This window comes from Primulina eburnea, chromosome 10, assembly GCF_022965805.1.
Source record: "Primulina eburnea isolate SZY01 chromosome 10, ASM2296580v1, whole genome shotgun sequence".
NCBI classification, from domain to species: Eukaryota; Viridiplantae; Streptophyta; class Magnoliopsida; order Lamiales; family Gesneriaceae; genus Primulina; species Primulina eburnea.
In genome coordinates this window covers 27,982,239-28,008,892 of record NC_133110.1, presented here as the reverse complement: position 1 = coordinate 28,008,892, position 26,654 = coordinate 27,982,239, and the positions used below count along the sequence as shown (strand labels likewise).

At 38.4% G+C, this 26,654-nt stretch overlaps 2 long non-coding RNA genes across 2 annotated transcripts in view; both read right to left on the bottom strand.

The window, feature by feature from the left end:
• LOC140803247 (uncharacterized) overlaps window positions 1-26,654 on the bottom strand; it is a 54,206-nt gene that overhangs the window by 8,687 nt on the left and 18,865 nt on the right. The window lies entirely within an intron of this gene.
• On the bottom strand, window positions 22,692-23,116 carry LOC140803554 (uncharacterized). Its single transcript, XR_012111901.1, has 3 exons — window positions 23,006-23,116; window positions 22,854-22,934; window positions 22,692-22,753 (listed from the first exon to the last, which is right to left on the bottom strand). It is a non-coding gene; the product is annotated as an uncharacterized lncRNA (long non-coding RNA).

The window sequence follows — 26,654 nt, the reverse complement described above, 5'->3', positions numbered from 1 at the left end:
AGACTCAGTTCTGATTCAGGCTTAACAATTACATGCTGTAATCATCTCCAATACAAACAATATGTAATAGGGAAAACAGTAAATCATGCTAGCACCCATAATGTAATTCAACATTATAATAAATCTCATGCTAGCAATCACATGCAAGGAAGAAAGTTCAATCTACCCCGCTCATTCTCTACTATCTCAGTCTAAAAGATCTATCAGTTCTGACTATCTCAATCTAAAGGATCTATCGCTCTGATACCACCTGTTGTGGGGACCCGGGTTCTAATTCGAATCTATCTGGGATTAATCGGATCTTTATAATAAATTACGGGTCAATTTTTTTCGCTTTTACATTAAATCAAATGTAAATTAAACATAACATGATCGGTATTATTCTAACAAACATAAGGTACATACAATATCTGTTTGGTACCAACATACACTAGTGTTCAAATCCAAGTACAAGTCTAGTACAAGAAGTAGTAATTTCTTCTACACCCGAGATCTCCACGCTAAAAACTCTCTCTTCATCGTCGTGACCCTGTACCTGCCCCACCTGTTGTCAAGCACACATACAGACAAGACAACAGCCGGATAACTCCGGTGAGAATAAATCCCAGTATAAAACATGGATGCATGCAATGTAATAATCATATACAAATGCATAGCATATATCAAGTAACATGAATGTAAATCTAAACATGTAGAAGAATACAAATCTGTATTCGACATTTAAATCTTGACTCGACTCTTTTCTAATATAGGGATCCCGGTGTGAATAAGACGGTCTGTCACCTACCCAACCACTCGGGGCAACGGTACGTCTTATTCCTAGACTTCGGTCAACTCTGTATTGAGGGTCTGCACATATAGCAAATCTGCTCCTATGCGTCGATACACCGAAACGTCTAGTTTTGGCAAATCTGCCAATATCTCCTATCTCAGGACTCGAATATAAATCAATAAACAAAATATTACATAATCAATGTAATAATAATCTAGTATGTGATTTAGGGAAACTCGTATCAAATCTGAATCGAGTTGTGCAATCCCGTGACCACATGAATTATACCTTTGTCATCCCGGTCTGACGAAGACGAAGTCTCGAAGTCAAATCTGTCCATATCCAATCTGAAAAGACAATATCGAATACATAGTATCAATGACTAATTTAATTCACAATCTGTTCTGATCAATACTCAATTCAGTACATACTCTGATCAATATCTGAACACTATACAATCTGACTCATATCAATGATATCACAATATAATCGAATTCATATCTGAATCTGAACAATCTAATTTAACTGATGTTTCGACGGCATAACAATACTGTCTCGATAACCCCGTCAGTCTAAACATCACAGATATAATATCAGACTTCGTAATCAATAACAATATCAGTCATAATCTCAATAACAATACAAATCTGACATGAAATCTCAGTCAAATCAACTCTGAAATTCATAACAAATACAGAAACAATCTGTTCTTCAATCTGACTTCGATTATACAATATTTACGGTAGCAGAAACGTCATATCTGATTCATATTCAATTCTGACAACATTATAATTACAAAACATCTCAAAACGTAATAAAACTTACGTCCTTGTGTAGCTCGAGTCGAGAGGAGTTCGATACTGCGTTCAGATTCGAATTCTGATGCACGGATTCATCGAAATCACAAATCTAAAAGGCGTAAGGATTTTTCCTCTCCAACCTTCGACCCTTTTCTGAAATTCTGAGAGAAACCACGTGTAACTATCATATATATACTGCATGCAACCGAATAAAACGTGGCATAGTTTTTCTTGTTGCACGTAAGACCGCGGGTGCGGTCTTTATCTTACCGCGGGTGCGGTGTGTGCACTGCGGGTGCGGTCTGACTAGCACCGCGGGTGCAGTGCTGCTACGAAATTTCTTGCCAACTTACTGTCCATGCACCGCGGGTGCGGTGATGTCTAGTACCGCGGGTGCGGTGATGCTTCGACCTTTCTTGCAAAAATCCACAATTGCATGACCGCGGGTGCACTCCTGTTCTGGGCGCAGGTGCGGTCTTGCAAAGTCCAATTCCTCATGTCTTTTCTTCCCTCATTGCCTGTCATGCATTCTCATATCTTCCGAGTCTCACGTTAACGAAGATTAATACTCTTGGTTTATCAATTCTATAATTCTTGGGCATTACACCGTAGCTTCATGGGTTTGGCTGGATATTATCGTCGCTTTATTGAAGGATTTTCGAAGATAGCTAAACCTATTACTCAACTGACACTGAAGAATCAGCGATTCATTTGGTCAGATGAATGTGAAGCTAGTTTTCTTGAATTGAAGACGAGATTGACCACAGCACCTGTGCTTACTATTCCTTCAGGTACCGGAGGATTTGTGGTGTGTACAGATGCGTCTGGTAAAGGTTTGGGCTGTGTTCTGATGCAACACGGCAAAGTGGTTGCTTATGCATCTCGTCAATTGAAATCTCATGAAACACGTTATCCTGTTCATGATCTCGAATTGGCCGCCATTGTATTTGCTCTAAAGATTTGGCGCCATTACTTGTACGGAGAAAAGTTTGTTATCTATTCGGACCATAAAAGTCTGAAATATCTCTTTTCTCAATCTGATCTGAATATGAGGCAACGCAGGTGGATGGATCTCCTGAAGGATTTTGATTGTGAGATTCAATATCACCCTGGATCGGTGAATGTTACTGCGGATGCCCTGAGCCGTAAAGTTTATGATTCTGTTTTAGCTTCTGTCAATGTCGCCAAAGTACACGAGGATATATGTACTTCTGGTTGGACTTTTCACTCGAATTGGAATTCTGTCACTGTTTCAGCATTGCAAATTGAGCCGAGTTTGATATCGAAGATACGAAAGGCCCAACGAAGCGATGCTCAGATCCAAAAGTCGAAAGAACTGGTATCTGCAGGACATCAGTCTGGATTTCAGATTTCTTCTGATGGTTCTTTACGACTTAACGGTCGGCTGATAGTTCCTAATGACTCTGATTTGAGATCTGCCCTTCTTCGAGAAGCACATTGTAGCAAATACACTATTCACCCTGGAGGTCGAAAGATGTATTTGAGACTGAGACCTCAATTCTGGTGGAGACGTATGAAGAAGGACATTGCTGAGTTTATTTCAAAATGTCTTGTCTGCCAGCAAGTGAAAGCCGAGAGAATGAAACCTGGAGGATTGCTCCATAGTCTTGAAATCCCGAAATGGAATTGGGAGCATATTGCTATGGATTTTGTGACTCATTTACCTCGTTCGCCCAAAGGCTGTGATGCTATTTGGGTTATTATTGATCGGCTTTCGAAATCTGCACATTTTATTCCGTATGAACGGACTTATCCTTATAAGAGAATGGCCTGTTTATATATTGAGAATGTTGTGAGACTGTATGGTGTGCCAGTCTCAATTGTATCTGATCGTGATCCCAGGTTTGCTTCTAAATTCTGGGGTAGTTTCCAAGAAGCTATGGGTACGCGTTTGGCTATGAGTACTGCATATCATCCTCAAACTGATGGCCAAACTGAGCGTACGATTCAAACGTTGGAAGATATGTTGCGTGCGATTGTGATGGATTTCAGAATGGGATGGCAAGATGCCTTATCATTGGTTGAATTTTCTTATAATAATAGCTTTCAGACGAGTATCGGTATGGCACCGTTTGAAGCTCTATATGGGAGACGATGTAGATCACCGTTATTCTGGGATGAGATTGGTGAAAGACAATTGACTGGACCTGAAATGATACAGGAAATGAATGATAAGGTTCAGTTGATTCGGCAGCGGATGAAAGCTGTTCAGGATCGTCAAACGAGTTATGCGAATAAACAAAGACGACCCTTGGAATTCCAGAAAGGTGACAGAGTGTTCTTGAAAATATCTCCCTTTAGAGGCACAGTTCAATTTGGCATGCGAGGGAAATTATCTCCTCGATATGTTGGTCCATACGAGATTCTGGATCGAGTTGGTGATCTTGCGTATCGATTGGCATTGCCACCAGCTCTATCTGCCATTCACGATGTGTTTCATGTTTCTATGTTGAGGAAAAATATGAACCCGATCCATCACATGTACTTGCACCAGATGAGGTTGAACTTGATCCTTCTCTTTCCTATGTTGAACAACCTGTTCGCATTATGGATCGAAAGGAAAAGATATTGAGAAACAAATCGATTCCTCTAGTACGAGTGCAATGGACACGACATGGTGTTGAAGAATCGACGTGGGAATTAGAAAGAAAAATGCGAGATGCATATCCGCATTTATTTGATGCTGATCCATCTGTTCCATTGTATTCTATATATTCTGATCCTTATTCTGATTTTAGTTTTGATATGTACTATAACTGGTGACATATGTATGTTTTCCAATGTTATCTATATAGTGATGTTTGAGATTTCGAGGACGAAATCTTTTAAGAGGGGGAGAAATGTAAGGACCGTGTATCGTATTATCGTAAATCTTATGTGATTATCGATAATTAATGAAATTGCCATGTGATTGTGTAATTGATGCATATCGTGACAATAGAATTGAGAAATGAATATTGTATATGAATTGACGTTGTAAGAGCTCGAGTGGAGAGGCCGGACGCCAATTAAGTACAAACCTTAAAATTTGTACAGAACGAGTGGCGCCCGGGCGCCAAGGTGGAAATTGTAAATGTTCGGGCAGAACACGCCGCGCCCGAGCGGTAATTTGTGACCGCTCGAGCGCGGTGCAATTGTTAGCTGGGGGCAGAATGTCTCGCGCTCGGGCGCGAGAATTCTACCGCCCGAGCGCGAGAGAGATGAGGATAAGAGTAACTTTTCTTCTCTTTCTTTCTTCATTTCTTATGCGATAACTTTCGAGAGAGTCGAGAGAATTCTGATTTCTTTCTTCCAAATCGACTTCGAAATGCCGTCTAAACGCGAAACAAATTATATATTTGTAATCTGCGCGTCGAGGGCTTTAGACTGAGGTAATTTTCTTCTAGTTTCAGCAGCTTTAAATATCAAAGTGCTGGAATAGCATGTATTTGAAATTGAATTTCTGATATGTAGTAGAATATCCGACAATAAACTTATATTCGAAGTCGGAATTGAATTATGATATGATTTGGATTTGATATGAATATTTGAAGTTTCAAATGATATTTTAAACTCATATTAATGGTTTTGGAGCGTGTTATTGATTGGAATGAGTATGTTATTGATGTAGATCAAGTATTATATCAGTATCTTCAGGCTACATCAATTGGAACGAGGAATTGAGGTATGTTGTGACCGGGTAACATACGACAGGTATCTGTATTATATGATATATGATTGGATGGATTGGATTGGATTGGAATACGTGTCTATGTGCCTATTTGATGATTTGATGTGGCATACATGACATTGAGATTTGAGTATCGATGTACAAAATAAATGTTTTGTTAACACACATCATTTTATGCATACATCGATACATGACATACACGTTGAGCTATGATCCTTGGATACCCTGATATGATTTGATTGGATTCCGGGGTTTGTGAACACAATCGCTATGCCAGTATTATATGACCCGTAAAGCATAGACAATTGTGGCCCCATATGTTTGGATATGAGATGTGGGATTGATGGCGCTTCGTCGACGCTATCATATGTGTATTCCCATATTGGCCGGTGTGCCAGCTCGAGCATTGATTTGATTTGATAGCGATTCGATTGATTCTGACATGTGCTCAGTGGATGGACATTTGACCTGATACCTCCACGACATACATGCATTGCATACCATATATCATTGTTTAGATATCTGTGGTATATATGATTGGTTGTTCCATACGGAGCTTTGCTCACCCCCAAGGGGGGGCTGTTGTTGTCTTTGTGTGTGGACAATGGCAGGTACTCCAGGATATCAAGAGACCGGAGAGGGTACTTCTGGAGGGAGCCACAGCTTGAGCTGAGGTTTTATGTTTATGTCTTGTTCCCAGTATATATGTATATGTATCTATATACCGGGGCATGTCCCGAGGATATGAGTTGTTTGTATGTGATTGGTTTTGATTACGTGTGGGCATGATTATGACGTGAGATAAGATACTATTTTTAGTATTAAAATAAAATGACTTGGGCTCATTGTAAAGAAAATTTTAAACTCGTTTTCCGCTGTGATTACTTAACCCTAATCAAATTGTGTTGTGATAACGATTAGGAGCTAAGGGCCCCACACCGTCGATCCCAACGAAGCCTGCAACAAATAACTTCAAGAACACAATTTTCGTAAAAGTCGCAGTTTGAGCAGTCCCACGAAAAACGCCATAACTCACTCAATTTTCATCCAAAAATCTCGAATTTTATATCAAATTGAAGGCATAGAAAAGTCCTACAATTTTGTAGTTGAAAGTTTTCTCAAAATCTCGACTGAAAAATCGCAGTTTCAATCAGAACAGTAAAAACGTAAATTTCAGATCTAAAGAGGGTTTCAAAAGCGATTTAAACAAGGTTGCTCAAACTTCTACACAACATACACATGGTTTTACGCATAAATAACAACGCACGCATAACATGACATGATCGATGTATCAAGAACAGAATATACGTGCCTTTTGATATTTAAAAATATCGTAACGACGACACCGAAGCGTAAATGGAGCGAGGCTTGATCCGGGACGAACGTGGCACCGTTTTCTTGCAATAAAATCCACCGAAACTTGCTGGAAATTAAAGGGGAAGGGGCGGCTGCTTCTAGGCTAAGAACCCTAGTTTTTGCTCTCAAAAATAATAAAATTTTGAATGATAGAGTGTGTGTGTTTATGCGCATACTAGTGTGTGTAAAAGTGTGTAATGAGTGTGTGTGGCTTGTGTTTTAATATAATTAGGAGACTAATTTGCTTAATTAATAGTTACAAGTTAATAAAATAGTGCACCACTAAACATCCTAATAACATCTCCAAATCTTCAATAAAATGCTTACTTCTCATCTTTAAAAGTTTTCAAACTTTAAAATCTCTAAATTAATAATTTATCCTTTAACCTACTAAAATGATACCTTTAAAGGGTTTGAACTCTTAAAATTACTAACTACATGTTTTAGGCATAAAAATGCTAAAACTCAAATAATTATTTAAAATGCCCAACCATAACTTACAATAAAATACCACATTTTTAAATTGCCAAAAATCGTCACCAGGTCTTTTCCTCAATCCCGCTTCGAATGAACACCTGAAACATGAAACTCGGAAAACCTTTTAACGTGCATCACATAAACATAAATAATTTAAAATAGTGCATCCAAATAAATCGTGCATGGCTTAAAACTCATTTTAAAATTAATGAAATGATTTAATAGTTAAATAAATGCATGGGTTTTACGTGTACTGAATTTGGGCACTACATGAACCCTTGATATGTTGGACCATTCGAAATCTTGGAAATAGTGGGCACGCTAGCATGCAGACTGGCACTGCCACCAAGCATGTCAAGAATCCACAACGTGTTCCACGTGTCCCAATTAAGAAGGTACATTCCAGACCCAAGTCACGTGTTGGAGGTAGAACCATTTTTAATTGAAGGAAACTTGGGAGAAGAACTGAAATACGAAGAAGTCCCTATCAGAATCGTGGACACCAAAGAACAAGTTCTTAGACGACGTATAATTCCCTACGTCAAGGTGCAGTGGTCCAACCACACAGAGCAGTAAGCAACTTGGGAAGTCGAAGAGAAGATGCGAAAGGAATATCCCTACCTATTTGGTGACCAAGCCAACTCAAGTTTCGAGGACGAAACTTCTCATAAGGAGGGAGGGATGTGAGAACCGATTTTTCCCACCATATGATTAATCATTGTAAGGAAATTTAAGATTATAGGATTTCTTTGATTATGGTATTAAAATATGATATGTATATTGGAGAATATTTTATATGGAAATCCTTGATGTCAAGATATTGATACACGCACTTGTACAAGCATACTTTCGAAATTTATGGGAATTAATACAAGATCATGGAAGATTTGTGCAAGGCTTAAAGAATTAAGGAATGATATTGCATATGATTTTCGAAAATCCTCCTAGATTAAATGCCAAAATTGGTGATGGTTAGATGTTTGGTTAATTGGAAGGAAATCATCAAAACCTTGCACCAAAACCGTTGGATCTAGCCACCATATTTTCAAGCCAAATCAAGGGCCATGAGATCAAGAAATCTCACAACTTAGGTAGATGAATTTTCGAAAATAGGCAAGGATATTGGAGTCAAAATTGATGAGATTGGGCATGATTTTTGGTAAGATTTGAATACCAAGTTTAGCTCTCTTCTCCTCCCCTATAAATACCACATCAAGCCTAGCATTCCCTACCCCAAATTTTAGAAAATCCCTTGCTGAAAAGCTCGAAATTCAGCAGCTCCCCTAGCCGAAACTCTGCCTGAAAATCGTCCCGAAGATAGCCTAAAAATCAAGCCGAAGAGTTGTCCGAGCAAGCACAAGAAGCGACCTAAACCCCGAAGCCAAGCATCCACGTTTTTAGCATTCGAACACTGTAAGTGGGATGTTTTAAAGAATTAATTTCGATTATGCATTCTTCGTGTACTTTTGAAAATACGGTCGAATACATGTTCTTTTCTGCTCTTTTTCTTGTGTCGAATTGTCATACTATTTTACGCACTGTGAGGAGTCGACTGTATATGGGTGGGAATCTCAACCATGACGTACCCTTACGCGGTGGGGGATATAACCGCTATACGGCCTCGACCCTTTAGAGGATTAAAAATTAGGGACTGACGCAGTAAACAATAGAAAGTTAGATAAATAACAATAGTTGATAAATATTATACATGTGTTATGAAGTATGTATGAAAGTCATGAAAATCTCGAAATTTATGCATGTTGTTTTATTGTGCTCGATATGCCCCCGCTTGCTGAGTATTCCCAAATACTCACCCCCTTACAGCCCTTCCCAGATAAGCTTGAATAAGAACTCGAGGAAGAAGAGCCTGATCAGTTCTGGGGATGGTGAACATGCAAGAATTTAGATTAAGTTTATTATGGTTATTTAGTTTTACGTTTCCGCATTTAAACTCTGTCGTTTTTGAAATTTCAGTATTGTAAAGACAATGGTTATTTCCTTTGAATTATGATTTATAAACTGATTTCGGTTTACACTGTACTACAAAGCTTGTTGTTTAGATTGTGTGATTGTTAAACAACGCCAGTGTCAACCCTTAGTTTCGGGGCGTGACAAACACGACACCCAACCGAGCACCACCATGAACAGCCCCTCGATCTCTCACCCTACAGCACGCGCGAATGATTTAAATCCTCAAACCACATCTTGACATTAACGTCTGTCACATACCTGTCCTAAACCTACAGTCCCTTGCACATAGAATCAAAGAAACGTGAGTTAACATAACAGAATTACATGGCATGAACGAACACCGAAAATCCTTCATGTTCTAAGTTGGATCGGGAATTCAACACACAAATGGACACTTATCATCAATATATGACAGGTGTGATGCACAAATAATGATATAGGGCATGCCTGATGATTTGAAGACAAGAACGATGCAAATGGAGACCCAGATGATTTTTTTCCCTTGCAAACCAAGAGAGAACCGAAGCCTTCAGCTGTTGAGTTTTGAAACTGAAGGTGGGGAATGCTGAAAGGGGGTGTCGCCTGTGTAACGTAAATAGGTTTAGGGTAATGGTTTGTTATAATATAATTAAATGGTTAATCACACAATTAATGGGCTCTAAAAAGATAAATAGGGATTTGAAAAGGGTTTTATGCCCAACAAGCTTAAAAGTAGGACCATTAAATCCAAACACGCTCACGAAAAATATTTCGTGTTGGAACGATTTTGAAAATATTAGCCGAACCCTTAAAAAGTCTCCTGATTTGATAAAATTTGCGTTCCGTTAAAAATTAAAAATCATGTGGGTAAAAATACCCAAAAATTCCCATTTTTGAAAGGTACACTTAAAAACGCTTTAAATTAAGTTATAAAAATAAGTTGTGTAATTAAAATAATTTCCTGAAAATTCTCCGGTCTCCGATCCTCGTTCAAGCGTGAAATACGTCTAGAAACCCTAACGCATGAACTTTTAAAAATTTCATGAATTAAATCCTATCATGCATGGATTAAGCATAAAATGCATAAAAATAATTACACACATAATTTATGAAATAAACATGCATTTAATACTTTAAAACGAATTAATAAAATACTAAATAAATTTAATAACTGACATGCATTTGACTCACGTAGATTTTTAAATTTTCGGAACGTTACAGTTTGTGCTTGGATCCCCACCTGAAAATGTCCCACTACATATTATAACAAGGACAAACTATGGTGATGGAGCTTTTTACCTCTAAAAATGCAACATTTCCAACTACTAACTAGTTCAATCACAAGTCACATATATTGACGAGGCAAGTATTTTATGCTACATCCATGTGTCGTGCCAAATACCAGATCCTCCTTTCATAATAATCGAACGAGTTTTAGACCGATACAAGCCTCCAAATGTAGCATAAATGAGCAAACTTAAGGCGAGTAGCGGACCTTTCTTAATAATCGAACGGGTTTATACAAGTCTCTAGATGTAGCATAGACTCATCAAAGAAAAATGAACGTATGTTTAAACATCCTAGGATACTATGAGGTGCTCCGAATTAATTAATCCAAGTAGTTGAATATACGTACATTTAAATTAGATTTCGGGTATAAAACTTACATTTCTTTTTTGAAACATTATAAATGAAGCTGAAAAAAAATATGCCAAAGAGTTTACCTCATCCCACAATTGGTTGGTTGGATTTCCATCAAATTAAATAGTAAAGCGGATTATTTTTCATTAAATTATATTGACTATTTAAAAAAATCCTAAAAGAACAAGATCATCTAATATGATTTAAAGAACTAAAAAACTTTTGTGAGACGGTCTCACGGATCAATTTCGTGGGTCGAGTCTCATATTTGGATCATCCATGAAAAAGTACTGTTTTTATACTAAGAGTATTACTTTTTATTGTGAATATCAGTAGGGTTGACCCGTCTCACAGATAAAGATTCGTGAGACCGTTTCACAAGAGACATACTGTAAGGCCCGAGATTTTATCATGTTAATCCGAGATTATTTAATTTATGAATTTTGGAATGTTGAGTCATATTCCATGGTTTTACAATTCCATAGGATTGAAATTGAATTAAAAAGAGTTGTGAGGACCAAATTGCAAATAGTGAAGTTTTCAAGGGCTAAAGTGCAATTATGGGATTTGAGGACACTTGTCTTGCCATGCATGGAACCATGTATATAAATGATTTCCTTTAGATTTCCAGCAAGAGAGAAGACCGAGAGTTCATAGCTAAAATCCCTCAAGCTTCATTTTGGTTTCAAAATTTGAGTGTGCAGTATCCGGTTATCAGAATTTTGGTCTGAACATATTTCTGTACTCCTCGCGTTACAGGCTTCAACTGGATGTAAGTTTTATTGAGTTCTGTTATCATTTGAAAATATGATATTGGAGGAATTGTTATTTGATCTATATTATGTGTTCTAGGAGTATTAGACGTCGTAGAATCGAAGTCAGATCGAAGAACAAGTTGATTTTGTAATTGTTATGATTTTCTGATTATATCGATTAGAATTGAATAAATCTGGATTATTGAGTGATATTGAATTGTATCGGATATTGGTTATGGATTGTAATTGATATCTGTTGATATTGTATTGACGGAAATATCGGGATTGTGCCGTTATGCCGTTGATTTTGAATTAGATTCAAATTGATCAGATTCAGTATTGAATTGGGAATGGAATAGTGATATTATTATTCTCGATATGTCATTTCAGATTAATAGAGACAGTCTTGAATTCAGAACTTCCATTTCTTCAGAACGAGACTACGAATGAAATGTATAAGTCAATGTGGTACCGGGAGAACGACTCGAGTATGATATACTTGAGTTTCCCTAAATCACATACTTATAGTTATTATATGCATTGATTTGAATTGATATGCATGTTCTATTGATTTATTTAGAGCATGTATTTGACGAGTATTAGATGAGTAATCTTGTGACAGTAGTGCCAAATAGTGAAGAAATCGTCACTGGCACATTGCACATTGTCACAAGATAGTGTATTGGTGAAAATGCCAAAGTCGGTGACGGATAGGTCAAGACACCGGATATTTGATTATATCGAAGTGGATGGAATTGGAGTTTCTTCTATTACTGTTATTCGATATAGGAATGCCAACGTCTGGAAACCGGGATCCCTAGACTAAGAATGATTCTAGTCTGAGATATGGAGTCATGAGTTGATTGGCAGTTTTATATTGATTATGTTTTCAGAGTTGATACATATTACTGATATCTGTTACATGCTTTTACGTTGTTTATATGATTGCATGTTTCGTTGATTTATACTGGGATGTATATCTCACCGGAGTTATTCGGCTGTTGTCGTGTTTGTATGTGTGCATGGCAACAGGTGGGACAGGATCGAGGTCAAGGAGATGAAGAGAGATCGTGATTAGAGTGGAGACTACGGACTTTGATTAGAGATGGGGTTTGGACACTTGATATTTAATTGTTAAACCTTAGTTTGAATGATTGTATATAGTACGAGACTTGTACTTTAATACTGACATGTATATTAGAATGTATTCCATTACGTTCCGCATTTAATACTGTATTTAAAAAAAATTAGACCATGCTTATTATAATTGATTAAATTGTCCCAATGATGATTAAGAACATGATTAGCGTCCGGGTCCCCACAACAGGTGGTATTAGAGCGATAGATCCTTTAGATTGAGATAGAAGCTAGGGAGCGGGGTAGATTGAGTTTTCTTTCCTGCTTTTGATTGCTAGCATGTTCGACTGCTTTATAATGCATGTTTATCCGTTTATCTGACTTGATTTGGAAACATGTGTTATTGAGAATGAATCAGAACCGATTCTTGATCAGCAGTAAGATGATCGGAGGAGGACTGAAACAGATTTGTTGTATTTGGTTGCTAACCCTTTTGATAATCAGATATGCCTCCTCGAAGAATAGCAGAACATGGTAGCACTTCGAATCCTCCAATGGATGTGACAGCAACCCCGATGGAAACATTACTGAAGAGATTTCAGTCGTTCCATCCACCGACTCTGAAGGGTACTGAGACTTCCGTGGATTGTGAGAGTTGGCTAGATGATATTGAGATGTTGTTTGAATCCTTGGATTACACCGATGAGCGGAGAGTGAAACTGATTGGGCGCCAGTTGCATGACGTTGCAAAGAACTGGTGGATTACGACAAAGAGGGCTTTGGAGCATCGAGGTATGACTATTACCTGGAATGTCTTTAAAAATGAGTTTTATCAAAGATTCTTCCCAGTATCGTACAGGAAAGACAAGGGGCAGAATTTGCAAATCTGAGACAGGGTCAGCTGAATATTGAGGAATATGTGGCCAAGTTCTCTACATTGTTGCGATTTGCTCCGCATGTGGCTGAGAATGAAGAAGCTGTTGTTGATCAGTTTATCAATGGTCTGAATCCTGACATTTTTACATTGGTGAACACTGGACGGCCGAACAACTTTGCTGATGCCTTGAATAGAGCAAAGGGAGCCGAAGCTGGTCTGATTAGACAGAAAGGAGTTTCGTATGTCACACCAGCACCGAGACCACAACAACCATCCTCAGCTCAGTTTCCACAACCTCCTCCCAGATTTGATAGTGGCAATGGCAGTGGAAGGAAAGATTAGTTGAAAGCTAGAGGGAACCAGTTCAAGAGATCTGGAAGCAGTTCATCCAGTTCTAGTGGCTCACGACAGACTGCCCAAAGCCAGAGTTATTCAGGGCTTCATTGCAGCACGTGTGGAGGGAGACATTCCACAGACCAGTGCCGAGGAGTATTTAGCAGTTGCGGTATTTGCGGACAGCAGGGACATTTTGCTAAAGTATGTCCCCAGAGAGGTTCTCAGGGATCCCAGGGAGCAGAGTCATCTGGATCAGTGGCTCAGACAGGGAGACGACCATCAGCTGTTCACTCTTTCCAGCCAGCACGATCGACCCAGTCACAGCAGAGGTCAGGAGGAAGCCAGACTGTTAGCCAGCCTCCGAGACAGCAGGCCAGAGTTTTTGCTTTGACTGAAGAGCAGGCACAGGACGCACCTGATGATGTTGTTGCAGTTAACTGTTCTATTTCTGGTTATCCTGCTTATGTATTGATTGATACTGGTGCATCGCATACATTTATTTCTGAGCGATTTGCATTGATTCATGCATTGCCTGTTGAGTCATTATCTACTGTAGTATCTGTCTCTTCACCTTTGGGAAAAGGCCTTGTATCATTGACATCTATTAGATCTTGTATGCTACAGTATGACGGACATGAGATTGAGTTAGACTGTATTGTGCTTGGGTTGTCTGATTTTGACTATATTATCGGTATCGATATGTTGACCAAATACAAAGCTAATGTTGATTGTTTCCACAAGATTGTGAGATTCAGACCTGAGATGGCTTATGAGTGGAAATTCTACGGTAAGGGTTCTCGAACCAGAATTCCTTTGATATCTGCTATGAATATGACTCGATTGTTACAGAAAAGAGCGGAGGGGTTCCTTGTCTATTCAGTTGATTTACTGAAATCGAGCCCATCATTGGCGGATTTGCCAGTGGTGTGTGAGTTTGCTTATGTCTTCCCAGATGAGATTCCTGGTTTGCCTCCGATTCAAGAGATAGACTTCAGCATTGAGTTGATGCCAGGTACAGTTCCGATATCTAGAGCTCCGTACAGAATGGCATCGGTAGAATTGAAAGAACTGAAAGAACAGTTGGATGATTTATTGGCCAAGGGGTATATCAGACCGAGTATGTCTCCTTGGGGTGCTCCAGTACTGTTTGTGAGAAAGAAAGACGGTTCGATGAGACTCTGTATCGACTACCGGCAACTGAACAAAGCAACGGTAAAGAATAAATACCCCTTGCCTTGCATTGATAATTTGTTTGATCAGTTGCAGGGTTCTTCAGTATATTCCAAGATCGATCTGAGATCTGGATATCATCAGCTGAGAGTCGGGGATTCTGATATCTCGAAGACATCATTTAGAACCAGGTATGGACATTATGAGTTTATTGTCATGCCGTTCGGTTTGACTAATACTCCATCTGTGTTTATGGGATTAATGAACCGAGTATTTTAGAAATATCTCGATGATTTCGTGATTATTTTTATTGATGATATTTTGATATATTCAAAGAATATGATTGATCATGCTGAGCATTTGAGAACTGTATTGAAAATTCTGAGGGCTGAGAAACTGTATGCTAAACTGTCAAAATGCGAGTTTTGGTTGAGACAAGTTGTATTCTTGGGTCACATCATATCCGGAGATGGTATATCAGTTGATCCCAGCAAGGTTGAAGCCGTGATTTCTTGGCCGAGACCGACTTCTGTACCCGAGATTCGTAGTTTTATGGGTTTGGCAGGATATTATCGTCGATTTATTAAATATTTTTCCAGTATTGCCAAGCCGATTACTCAGCTGACTCAGAAGAATGTTCCATTTGTTTGGTCTGAAGAATGTGAGGCCAGCTTTCTTGAATTAAAGAAAAGACTGACCAGTGCCCCGATCTTGACGATTCCATCATGTACGGGTGATTTTGTGGTTTATTGTGATGCATCTCACCGAGGATTGGGCTGTGTTTTGATGCAGCGGGGACATGTGATTGCCTATGCCTCAAGACAGCTGAAGCCCCATGAATCTCGTTATCCAATTCATGATCTTGAATTGGCAGCCATCGTCTTTGCATTGAAGATATGGCGACATTACCTATACGGTGAGAAGTTTGAGATCTATTCTGATCATAAAAGCTTGAAATATATGTTTTCACAGTCAGAGCTAAATATGAGGCAGCGAAGATGGCTTGATTTATTGAAGGATTTCGATTGTGAAATCAAATATTATCCGGGGAAATCCAATGCAGCAGCTGATGCACTGAGTCGAAAGGTATGTTCCTTATCCTTGTCGACGATTGATGTTTAAAATTTGATAAAAGATTGTTGTTTGTCTGGATTAGTATTTGAGACAGATAGTAGACCCTTGAGATTGTATGTTGTTCAAGCTGAACCATAGCTGATTTTGAGAATTAAAGCGGCTCAGAAAGTTGATCAGAAAGTGCAAAAATCGATTGAGATGGTCAGATCAGGACATCGATCAGAATATCAGTTACGTGATGATAGACTGTATGTGAATAGTCGTATTGTTGTGCCAGATGTGTCCGATTTGAGACAGCAGATATTGACAGAAGCGCATAACAGTCGATTCAGTATTTATCCTGGTGGCAGAAAAATGTATAATGATTTGAAAGGACAGTTTTGGTGGAAAAAGATGAAGACTGATATTGCAGAGTTTGTTTCCAAATGTCTGAATTGCAAACAGGTGAAATGGGATCACATTTCCATGGATTTTGTAACACAGTTACCGAGATCCTCCAGAGGTTGTGATGCGATTTGGGTCGTGATTGACAGATTGACCAAATCAGCATGCTTTATTCCGTATCAGATGACGTACAGATATGACCAGATGGCTGAGATTTATGTTAGAGAGGCGGTCAGACTGCACGGAGTGCCGAAGTCGATTGTATCAGACCGTGATCCTCGGTTTACATCGCACTTCTGGCAGAGTTTACAGCAAGCTCTTGGTACGAAGTTACATCTTAGTACCGCATATCAACCACAGACTGACAGACAGTCAGAGCGGACGATTCAGACATTGGAGGATATGCTGAAAGTTGTAGTGCTTGATTTTAGCACTAATTGGCAAGATGCATTGCCGCTTTGTGAATTTTCGTACAACAATAGCTATCAAACGAGTATTGAGATGGCACCATTTGAGGCGTACGAGAAGAAGTGTCGATCCCCTTTTTATTGGGATGATATCTCTGAGGTTCCTGAAATTGGACATGATATGATCAGAGATATGACTGAGAAAGTGAAGCTGATTTAGAAAAGAATGAAGGCAGCTGTAACGAACCGTATTCTACACTACTTAAAATTTGCGGAAAAATTAAAAATTTTCTTAAATAAAACATTCATACGGTCGTCACTCAACATTCATAAAAATAAATCTCACAATCATCTGTTACCAATAAAATTTTGCTAAAATAAACTGTCTCAAAACGTCTCACGTTCAAATCAAAACATCAGAGTATTTTAAAAATTTGCATAAACATAAACTTGCGGTCCTCGGGTTTAGCCTGCCACTCAGCCCAAGCCTGCCCCTTGGTCATCACCTCCCGTCTCCTCAACATAGTCACCTGCATCGATCAAGTCTAGTGAGTCTAAAGACTCAACACGTATAAACTGGAATAACGAGTACTACATAATAAGATCGCATGCAACTTTAAAATAGGACATACATAATTGAAACTTCAACTTGCGCATTAAAACTTGAACATACGTACATACATACTTCGACGTGCCATAACTCAAACTTTCATAAACATACTGCATACGTAAACATAAATAACGTCATCATTTTTGCGTAGAGGATGTTTCAAAGCAAGTGACCCATAACGTAAAAGAGCCTGATCAGACTATACCACAGTACTGGGCTGACATGGACGTATCCACTGCCGCATACATAAGATCCCTGTTCATAATTTAACAGGCCAGTTGATCCACGTTCATAATTTAACGCTTCACAACCACGATCTAACCCGTTCATAATTTAACGGGCGGATTGGTCCCCGTTCATAATTTAACGATTTCCAATCCTAACATAACTTGGTCACAAGACATTTAGCATACCTCAAAAACTTAACATATTTTATTGCACGTCATACATACTTACTTGGCGTTGAGGGATTCGTTGGACTTCGATAGGGGCCGTTGCTGCAACATACTAACATAAACTTGTATGCTCAACTCACATAACTTAACGTAGAAATCATACTTACTCTCGAGTTCGATCATTACTTAGGACGTTCTAAAATTTCCCATGACACGACCTCGATAATCCTTGCCCTAAATCATGACATCAACCTCAAAACAAACTATATTATTTTTCCCAAAAATAGAAGGACACGGACCCCGTACCTACATCCGTGTAGGGGTCCGTGTAGGTACTGGAAGTAGACACCGAAAGGAAGCAAAGGCACGGACCCCGTGTCAGGGTCCGGGTGAGGGTCCGTGTAGGCACTGGAAAAAGACAATAAGTGAAACCCAAAGGCACGGACCCCGTGCCCTCATCCGTGTAGGGGTCCGTGTAGATACTGGAAAAAGACGTCGAGGAGAAAACAAAGGCACGGACCCCGTGTCAGGGTCCGTGTACGGGTCCGTGTACCCACTGTGATCGCGAACTTACGAAAATTCTGAACACCCAATGCTTATCCTTCTAGACTCGATTATACGGACCAAGCACCAACACCTCGAGACTCATCCTAGCATACCATAACATAAACCCAAATTGTACAAACGTTTCAAAACAACAGTGTTCGCTCTACGACACCCACGACCCAAAATATGGCAATTGACATCAAACTGTCTCCTACGACTTCCAATTAGCTCGAGTGCCTATCGACATGAAACGTAACCTCAAAAACACTCTTAACATCATTACTAACATACCCGTACGCAGCAACAATCGCCCGTCGATTTCCAACGAAGCCTGCAACTTAAAACTTCAAGAAACGTATCAATAACATAATTTTCTTAAATTTCAGTTTGCGCAGTTGCACGGAAAATATCATAACTCACTCATTTTTCGTCCAAAAATTTCGAATCATATATCAAATCGAAGGTATCGAAAATTTCTACGTTTTTGCCGTTGAAAGTTTTCACAAAATATGAACGGAATAATCGCAGTTTTGACATGAACAGTAAAAACGAGTTTTAGATCTAAAAATTTTCCTTCGCAGTTGATCCGATTCATGATCCGCTTAAACTACTATCATCATACATAACTTTTACGCATAAAAACAATGCAATACAATATATGACTTGATCGACACAGCAAGAACAGATTATACGTGCCTTTTTGATATTTAAAAGCACCGTACGACGACACCGAAGCGGAGATGGAGCGAGGCTTGATCCGGGACGATTGTGACGCTAAAATTCTTTGAAGAAAATTCACAAAGCTTGCTGGAAAAGTTCAGAGGAGGGGGCGGCTGCTATGGGGAGAAAAACCCTAGAATTTTCTCTCTTAAAAATATAAAATCTGAAACGTAAGGTGAGTGTGTGTGTTTAGTGTGTGTAAAAACGTGTAAGTGTGTGTGAGTGTGTGTAACGTGTGTGTGTGTTTTAATTAGGAGAAACTCTAGCTAAATAGACTATTTAAAATACTAATAAAAGTTAACACACACTAATTTAATCAAACTCTACAATTAAAATAATTACACACCAATTTTAAAAGTTTCAAACTCTTGAATATCTAAATACACAATAATGTTTTAAAATATTAAAACTTGATAACTTAATAAATTTCCCCATCCTCAACTTAAAATAAAATACCACATTTTAAATTGCCAAAAATCGTCACCGGGTCTTTTCCTCAATCCCGCTTCGAATAATCGCCTGAAACATGAAACTCGAAAAACGTTTTAACGTGCATCGCATAAACATAATTAATTTAAAATAATGCATTTAAATAAATCATGCATCGCCGAAACTCATTTAAAATTAATTTAAATGATTTAATAATTAAATGAATGCATGGGTTATACGTGTATTAAATTTGGGCACTACAGTTCCTCCCCCACTTTATAAAAATTTCGTCCTCGAAATTAAGTCTTACCGAATAACTCCGGGTAGCGAAGTCTCATGTCGGCCTCTGATTCCCAAGTGGCTTCTTCCACCGATTGATTCAGCCATTGAACTTTGACCAACTTGGTCGTCTTGTTCCGAAGTCTGCGCTCCTGTCTGTCTAGGATTTGGACTGGTTTCTCCTCGTAAGACAGGTCTGGAGTCAACTGCAGTGGCTCATAACTCAGAACATGAGAAGGATTAGCCAAATATTTTCTTAGCATCGAGACATGGAACACATTGTGCACCCCGGCCAGATTCGGCGGAAGGGCTACACGATACGCTAGCGTCCCAACTCTGTCCAAGATCTCAAACGGTCCAATAAACCTCGGACTCAACTTGCCTCTCTTTCCAAATCTTATAACACCCTTCATAGGTGCTATCTTGACGAAAACGTGATCACCCACTGAAAATTCGAGATCTCTCCTCCTCTTATCAGCATAACTCTTCTGACGGCTCTGGGCGGTCTTCATTCTGTCCCGAATCTTGACCACCACGTCTGCAGTCTGCTGAACTATTTCTGGGCCAAGTTCTGTCCTCTCACCAACTTCATCCCAATGAACTGGTGATCTGCACTTCCTCCCGTACAACGCCTCATAGGGAGCCATACCAATAGATGCTTGGAAGCTGTTGTTGTATGTGAACTCCACTAGAGGTAGTCTAGACTCCCAAGTTCCTTGAAAATCAATCATGCACGCCCTTAGCAAGTCCTCTAAAACTTGAATCACTCGCTCAGACTGGCCATCTGTCTGCGGGTGAAACGCTGTACTGAAAAGCAACTTCGTCCCCATGGCTGCATGTAAGCTCTTCCAGAAGGACGATGTAAACCTCGGGTCCCTGTCGGACACAATAGAGACTGGGAAACCATGCAACCGGACGATCTCCTGGATATAAAGATCCGCATACTGGGTCATGGAGAAAGTCGTCTTCACTGGCAGGAAATGCGCTGATTTAGTGAGTCGGTCCACTATAACCCAAATAGAATTTGATCCAATGACTGATCTCGGCAACCCAACAACAAAATCCATAGTAATGTTCTCCCACTTCCACTCGGGGATGGAGAGTGACTTTACCAACCCTGCTGGTCTCTGATGTTCAGCTTTTACTTGCTGACAAGTGAGACATTCTGATACGAACCTACGGATGTCTCGCTTCATCCCTGGCCACCAATACAATAACTGAAGGTCTTTGTACATCTTGGTGCCTCCTGGGTGAATGGAATACGGAGATGCGTGTGCCTCTGTCAAAATATCCTGTCTGATCGAACCAACACTAGGCACCCACATTCTACCTCTGTATCTCACAATGCCGTCTGAAACTGTGTACAGCACACTGCCCTTAGCTTCGTCTTTCAGTCTCCATTTCTGTAACTGCTCATCTGAAGACTGACCTGCTCGGATTCGGTCTAGCAAATCAGATTTGACTGTCAGATTAGACAGCCTAGGAGCCTTGCCATCACGATAAATCTCTAGACCAAACTTCTGAATCTCCGACTGTAGTGGTCTCTGAGCTGTCAACTGAGCTACCACTGCCACTTTTCTGCTCAAGGCGTCTGCGACAACATTAGCTTTTCCCGGATGGTAGCTAATCTCGCAGTCGTAATCTTTCACAAGTTCTAACCACCGTCTCTGTCTCATATTCAACTCTTTCTGCGTGAAGAAATATTTGAGACTCTTGTGGTCGGTGAAAATCTGGCATTTCTCGCCGTATAGGTAGTGTCTCCAAATTTTCAATGCAAAGACAACGGCGGCTAATTCCAAATCGTGAGTCGGGTAGTTCTTCTCATGCACCTTTAACTGTCTGGAAGCATAAGCTATGACCCGACCTTGCTGCATCAACACTGCGCCTAATCCGAGCTTAGATGCATCGGTATAAAGCACAAACTCGCCTTGCCCTGTCGGCATGGCTAGCACTGGCGCTGAAATAAGAGCTTGCTTCAAGGTGTCGAAGCTCTTCTGGCATTCCTTGCTCCACACAAACTTTGCATTTTTCTCGGTTAGTGAGGTGAGCGGCACTGCTATGGACGAAAATCCCTTAATAAACTTACGGTAATAGCCTGCTAAACCCAAAAAGCTGCGGATTTCAGATGCGTTCTTTGGCTCAACCCATTCTTTAACAGCTGCCACCTTCGATGGGTCCACCTCAATACCACTGCTGGATACTATATGCCCCAAAAATGCAATTTTCTGCAGCCAAAATTCACACTTACTGAAATTCGCAAATAACTTGCGACTCTGCAAGGTCTGCAAAACTGTCCTCAAATGCTGGTTGTGCTCCTCATGGCTCTTCGAGTAAATAAGAATGTCGTCAATGAATACTATGACGAATTGATCGAGGAACGGCTGAAATACTCGGTTCATGAGATCCATGAAAATTGCTGGAGCGTTGGTCAATCCAAACGGCATTACTAAGAACTCGTAATGGGGAGAGTCTATGCTGCACCGGGAGCTTTACTCCCCCTACCTCAAATAATTGACATGTGTCTATTTTTATTATTTTATTTTGTTTGCCTTTTTAATTTTTCTTTTCTTTTCTTTTCTCTTTCCTAATTTATTGATATTTTCTCTCTCTACTTTTTTAATTTCTCTTTCTTGGTTACGTTAACTTATCATTACAAATATTGTTTTTTCTTTCTTAATTTTATTTATTTTTCTATTTCCTCATTTATTGTTATTTTTCTTGTTTCCTTTTTCTCCTCACTAGTGTCATACATAGTATAACATAATATTTACAAAAAATGATTCATAATATTGTAACTATATATTTTCATATTTATATCTATAAAACTAATACGAAATATGAAACAACAACATTCAAATGTAATTTTATAATAATTAGAACATCATATATGTTTCAAAAAATAGTTGAACTACATTATATTCACTGTGAACAAGCAAAAATTATGTTCTAGTCATACCATCAAAAATCTCCAAAAGTCATTCTACCATCAGCAAGGTCTTCAATCATCCTACAAAATAATGCACCCAGTTTATAACAATTAATGACCATTCATATTCATAAAAATATAATAATAATATTCATATCTTCTAAAACTTGGTAATACTAACCTGTGAAAATTTATGAGATAAATGTTGCATTTGATTTGGATTGAGTCCACTCCAATTGTTATGTAATTCATTTCCGTGTTCCTTTAAAAACAACATGTGAGTAATTTCAATGTATTTATATATAATCAAACAATAATAATAATTTTACTTACACCATGCATAACATAATTTAATGTTGGACAAGATATTTGAGATGACCAATGAAGATGATGCATTTCTTGAGCTCCATTTTGATGAGAATTATGTGGATGACCAATTGTTGCTCCAAGAAAAAGTTCATCTCTTGCATATTGAATGTTTTGAACTTTACTTGCTGTATTTTTCATCATTCTTCCTGTAATACACACACACACACACACACACACACACATATATATATATATATATATATATATATATATATATATATATATTTCAAACAAAAAATGGGTTAATACATTACATTTTCAAATAATACACACTATAGCATGATAAAGTGAAATGTGCTATAATTACAATGTAAATTTAGATATAAGTATTACCTTTTTTTTTCTTTCCTTTTGAAATCCAATGGCTTGTCATTCCAGAGTTATTAGTTCTCTTTGATCTAATATGAGCAGGATCACGTACAATCATTTGATTCATGTCATGATCATCTTCACCAACAATTTCACCAGCAATTTCAACATCTAATTTCATGTTCTCAAACATCTCATTTATCTCCAGTGAAAGACTTTGAAGTCTTCTTTTGATCAAGTTTTTCGAATCAACATGAACCGTACTTTTTGTAATGAGATCATAACAAAGTCTCATCATTTGATTTCTATACACAACATCTGAATCTTTCCCACACTCCATGCTGAAATTTTCACAACATTGTATCCTATTTCTAATTGTCTTCGTCCATCGCATTTTTATGTATCTTGTTGGTATCGAATGGACATTCATGAATTTTAAAACAATCAAAATGTGCTTACACAACACCCCAACAGTTTCAAAATAATGACAAGTGCATTTGATTTCATTAGTTTCCACATCAAATGTGACATTTTGGATCCTATTTGATTGTCCAACCGATCTTATGTCAAACTTCATTGGATTGCCCGTGAATGTAGGGGGGTGATCAAACTCAATGTTTAAAGAATTCACTAACTCCTTTTCAAAGATTTTGTAGATGTCAATTGTATAAACAGATGCGGCATGCTGTAGCAACGGTTGATTTTTCACTACGAGTGTAGGCATCTTATGTCGGCACTTATAGTCTTTTTCATTTTCTTTTATCCGCCACCGTTTCTGAATTTCTTCGAATCTATTCACAAATTCAAATAGAGTAAAAGTTCTCTTTCCACCATCTTTCAAAACAGAGTTTGTGCATTCACTTCTAGAGGTAGCCTTAAGCCCAGCACAAAATTTTTGATTACTAAATGCTGTTGACCATTTATGTCGCAACTTGTACATTCCCCTCAACCACGAATGGTTTTCAAGACCAAACTCACCAATCATTTTTTTCCACACCACATCAAATTCTTCCTCAGAATCACAAAATTGCATACACTTCATAAACATGCCTTTAAATTCATGATTGACATTCAAATTACCCAAATGTGAAGGGGCATTTTTTGAAATGTGCCATTGGCAAAGACGATGTTGTGAACATGGAAACACCGATTCAATAGCATTCATCATTGCTTGACATTGATCTGTGAAAATTGTTTCTGGTTGTTTCCCCCCCATAGATTCAAGAAATGTCTTAAACAACCACTGAAATGAAGTCTCTGTTTCATCAGACATGAAAGCTAACCCAAACATCACATTATCCATATGATGATTAATGCCAACAAATGGAGCACATATTAAATTATATCTATTAGTCCGATAAGTTGTATCAAAAGAAAGCACATCACCGAAATACTCAAAATCAATCCTAGCTCGACTATCTCTGTAAAAAAAATTTGACAAACGACCATTTTCATCCATCTGAATATCCCAATAAAACAAGTCTTCCTCATTTGATTTGGTTTTAAAATATCGTATCAACTCAAAAGCATCTCCATTTTCAACCCTCGAGTGTCCCTTAGTGACGTAATTCAGATAATTATAAGCATCTTTTCGAATAAAACCTAAATTCTCCACTCCATGTGATTCTTTCTCCATATATGACAACACACTAGAAGGTTTTATCCCAGCCTCTGACATTACTCTTAAAGTTTCACCTTGAGCATATGAAACTTTACGAGCCGATCTCAACAAATATTTTTGACTTTCATCAACCATTTCATGATTATGGTTAATTTCAAAAATTGTCACTCTCCAGTCTTCATTTTTTTTCCTTCGAATCCTAAGTCTTGCTTTACATTTGGTTCTTGTTTCTAGATTTTGATACACAGGTCTATTGTTATTTGCACTCCGCTTTCCATCCTTTATTCCTTGAGATGAACATTCAAATTCTTTCATATAAAGATCTTTAGAACCACTAAAATAAGCTTCTTTCCCCCTTCGAGCACTAAAACCTCTAGTGTGTGCATACTCACAATATAATAAATAAGCATCATCAATACTTTTTATGGTTTGACCAATAGCTAACCTTTGCTCAAATTCTTCAACAGTGGATACATGTTTTTTCTCAACATTTGACGTCTCCTCATTTTCGGCCTTGCTGTCTTCATTGGTGCAAATGGTATTACCAATAACACCTTCTCCATCATTTAATATCAAATCTAACAAAAAATAGAGATAAACATTATAGATATTAAAAATCATCAATTAACAATATTATTTGATATATAAACGATCAAGTAAGATATTTTAAAAAATATGATTCATTCTATCAATGTTGTTTTTATGGGCATATCTGTGTTTCTTTTAAAAAAATTCTTCATATTAATGTATTGTTCATATAAATGAATGGTGAAAAATAATATTAAATCAAAAAATAAAACTTGGCTATTCAAGAAACGATATCAACGAAACATTAAATGGTGATTCTGAAAAAGAGGACTTTAAATGGACTAAAAAACTACTATAAAATACATACCTTCCATTAAAAATTAATGCTGCTGAATGGGAGAACTTTGGGTTGTTGAATGGCGGGAAGAAAACACTCGCATCACTTAATTGACGGTGGTGAAGAATTAGATTTTTTTTATCTTTCAACCTTTTCTTCTCTTATTGTTCAACCATGGTTAAATATATAAATGTAATGATAAGTTGAGGTAACCAAGAAAGAGAAATTCAGAAAGTAATCAGAGAAAATAGCAATAAATTAGGAAAGAGAAAAGAAAAGAAAAATTAAAAAGACAAACAAAATAAAATAATAAGACAAAACACGTGTCAATTATTTGATGTAGGGGGCGTAAAGCTCCCGGTGGAGCATAGACACTACCCTGGTAATGCCCGTATCTGGTCCTGAAAGCTGTCTTATGAACATCTGCATCCTTAACTTTAAGCTGATGATACCCTGATCGAAGATCTATCTTAGAGAACATGGTAGCTCCCTGCAACTGATCGAACAAGTCTTCGATTCTAGGCAACGGGTATTTGTTCTTAATCGTTACCTTGTTTAGTTCACGGTAATCGATGCACAACCTCATGCTCCCATCCTTCTTCTTCACAAAGAGCACTGGTGCGCCCCACGGTGAGAAACTGGGGCGGATAAAGCCTTTGTCGAGGAGCTCTTGAATCTGCTGCTTGAGCTCTAACATCTCAGCTGGAGCTAACCTGTATGGCGCCTTAGAGATTGGCGTTGTGCCTGGCACGAGATCGATTGCAAATTCCACCTCTCTCTCTGGTGGAAGGCCGGTGACGTCATCAGGAAAGACGTCT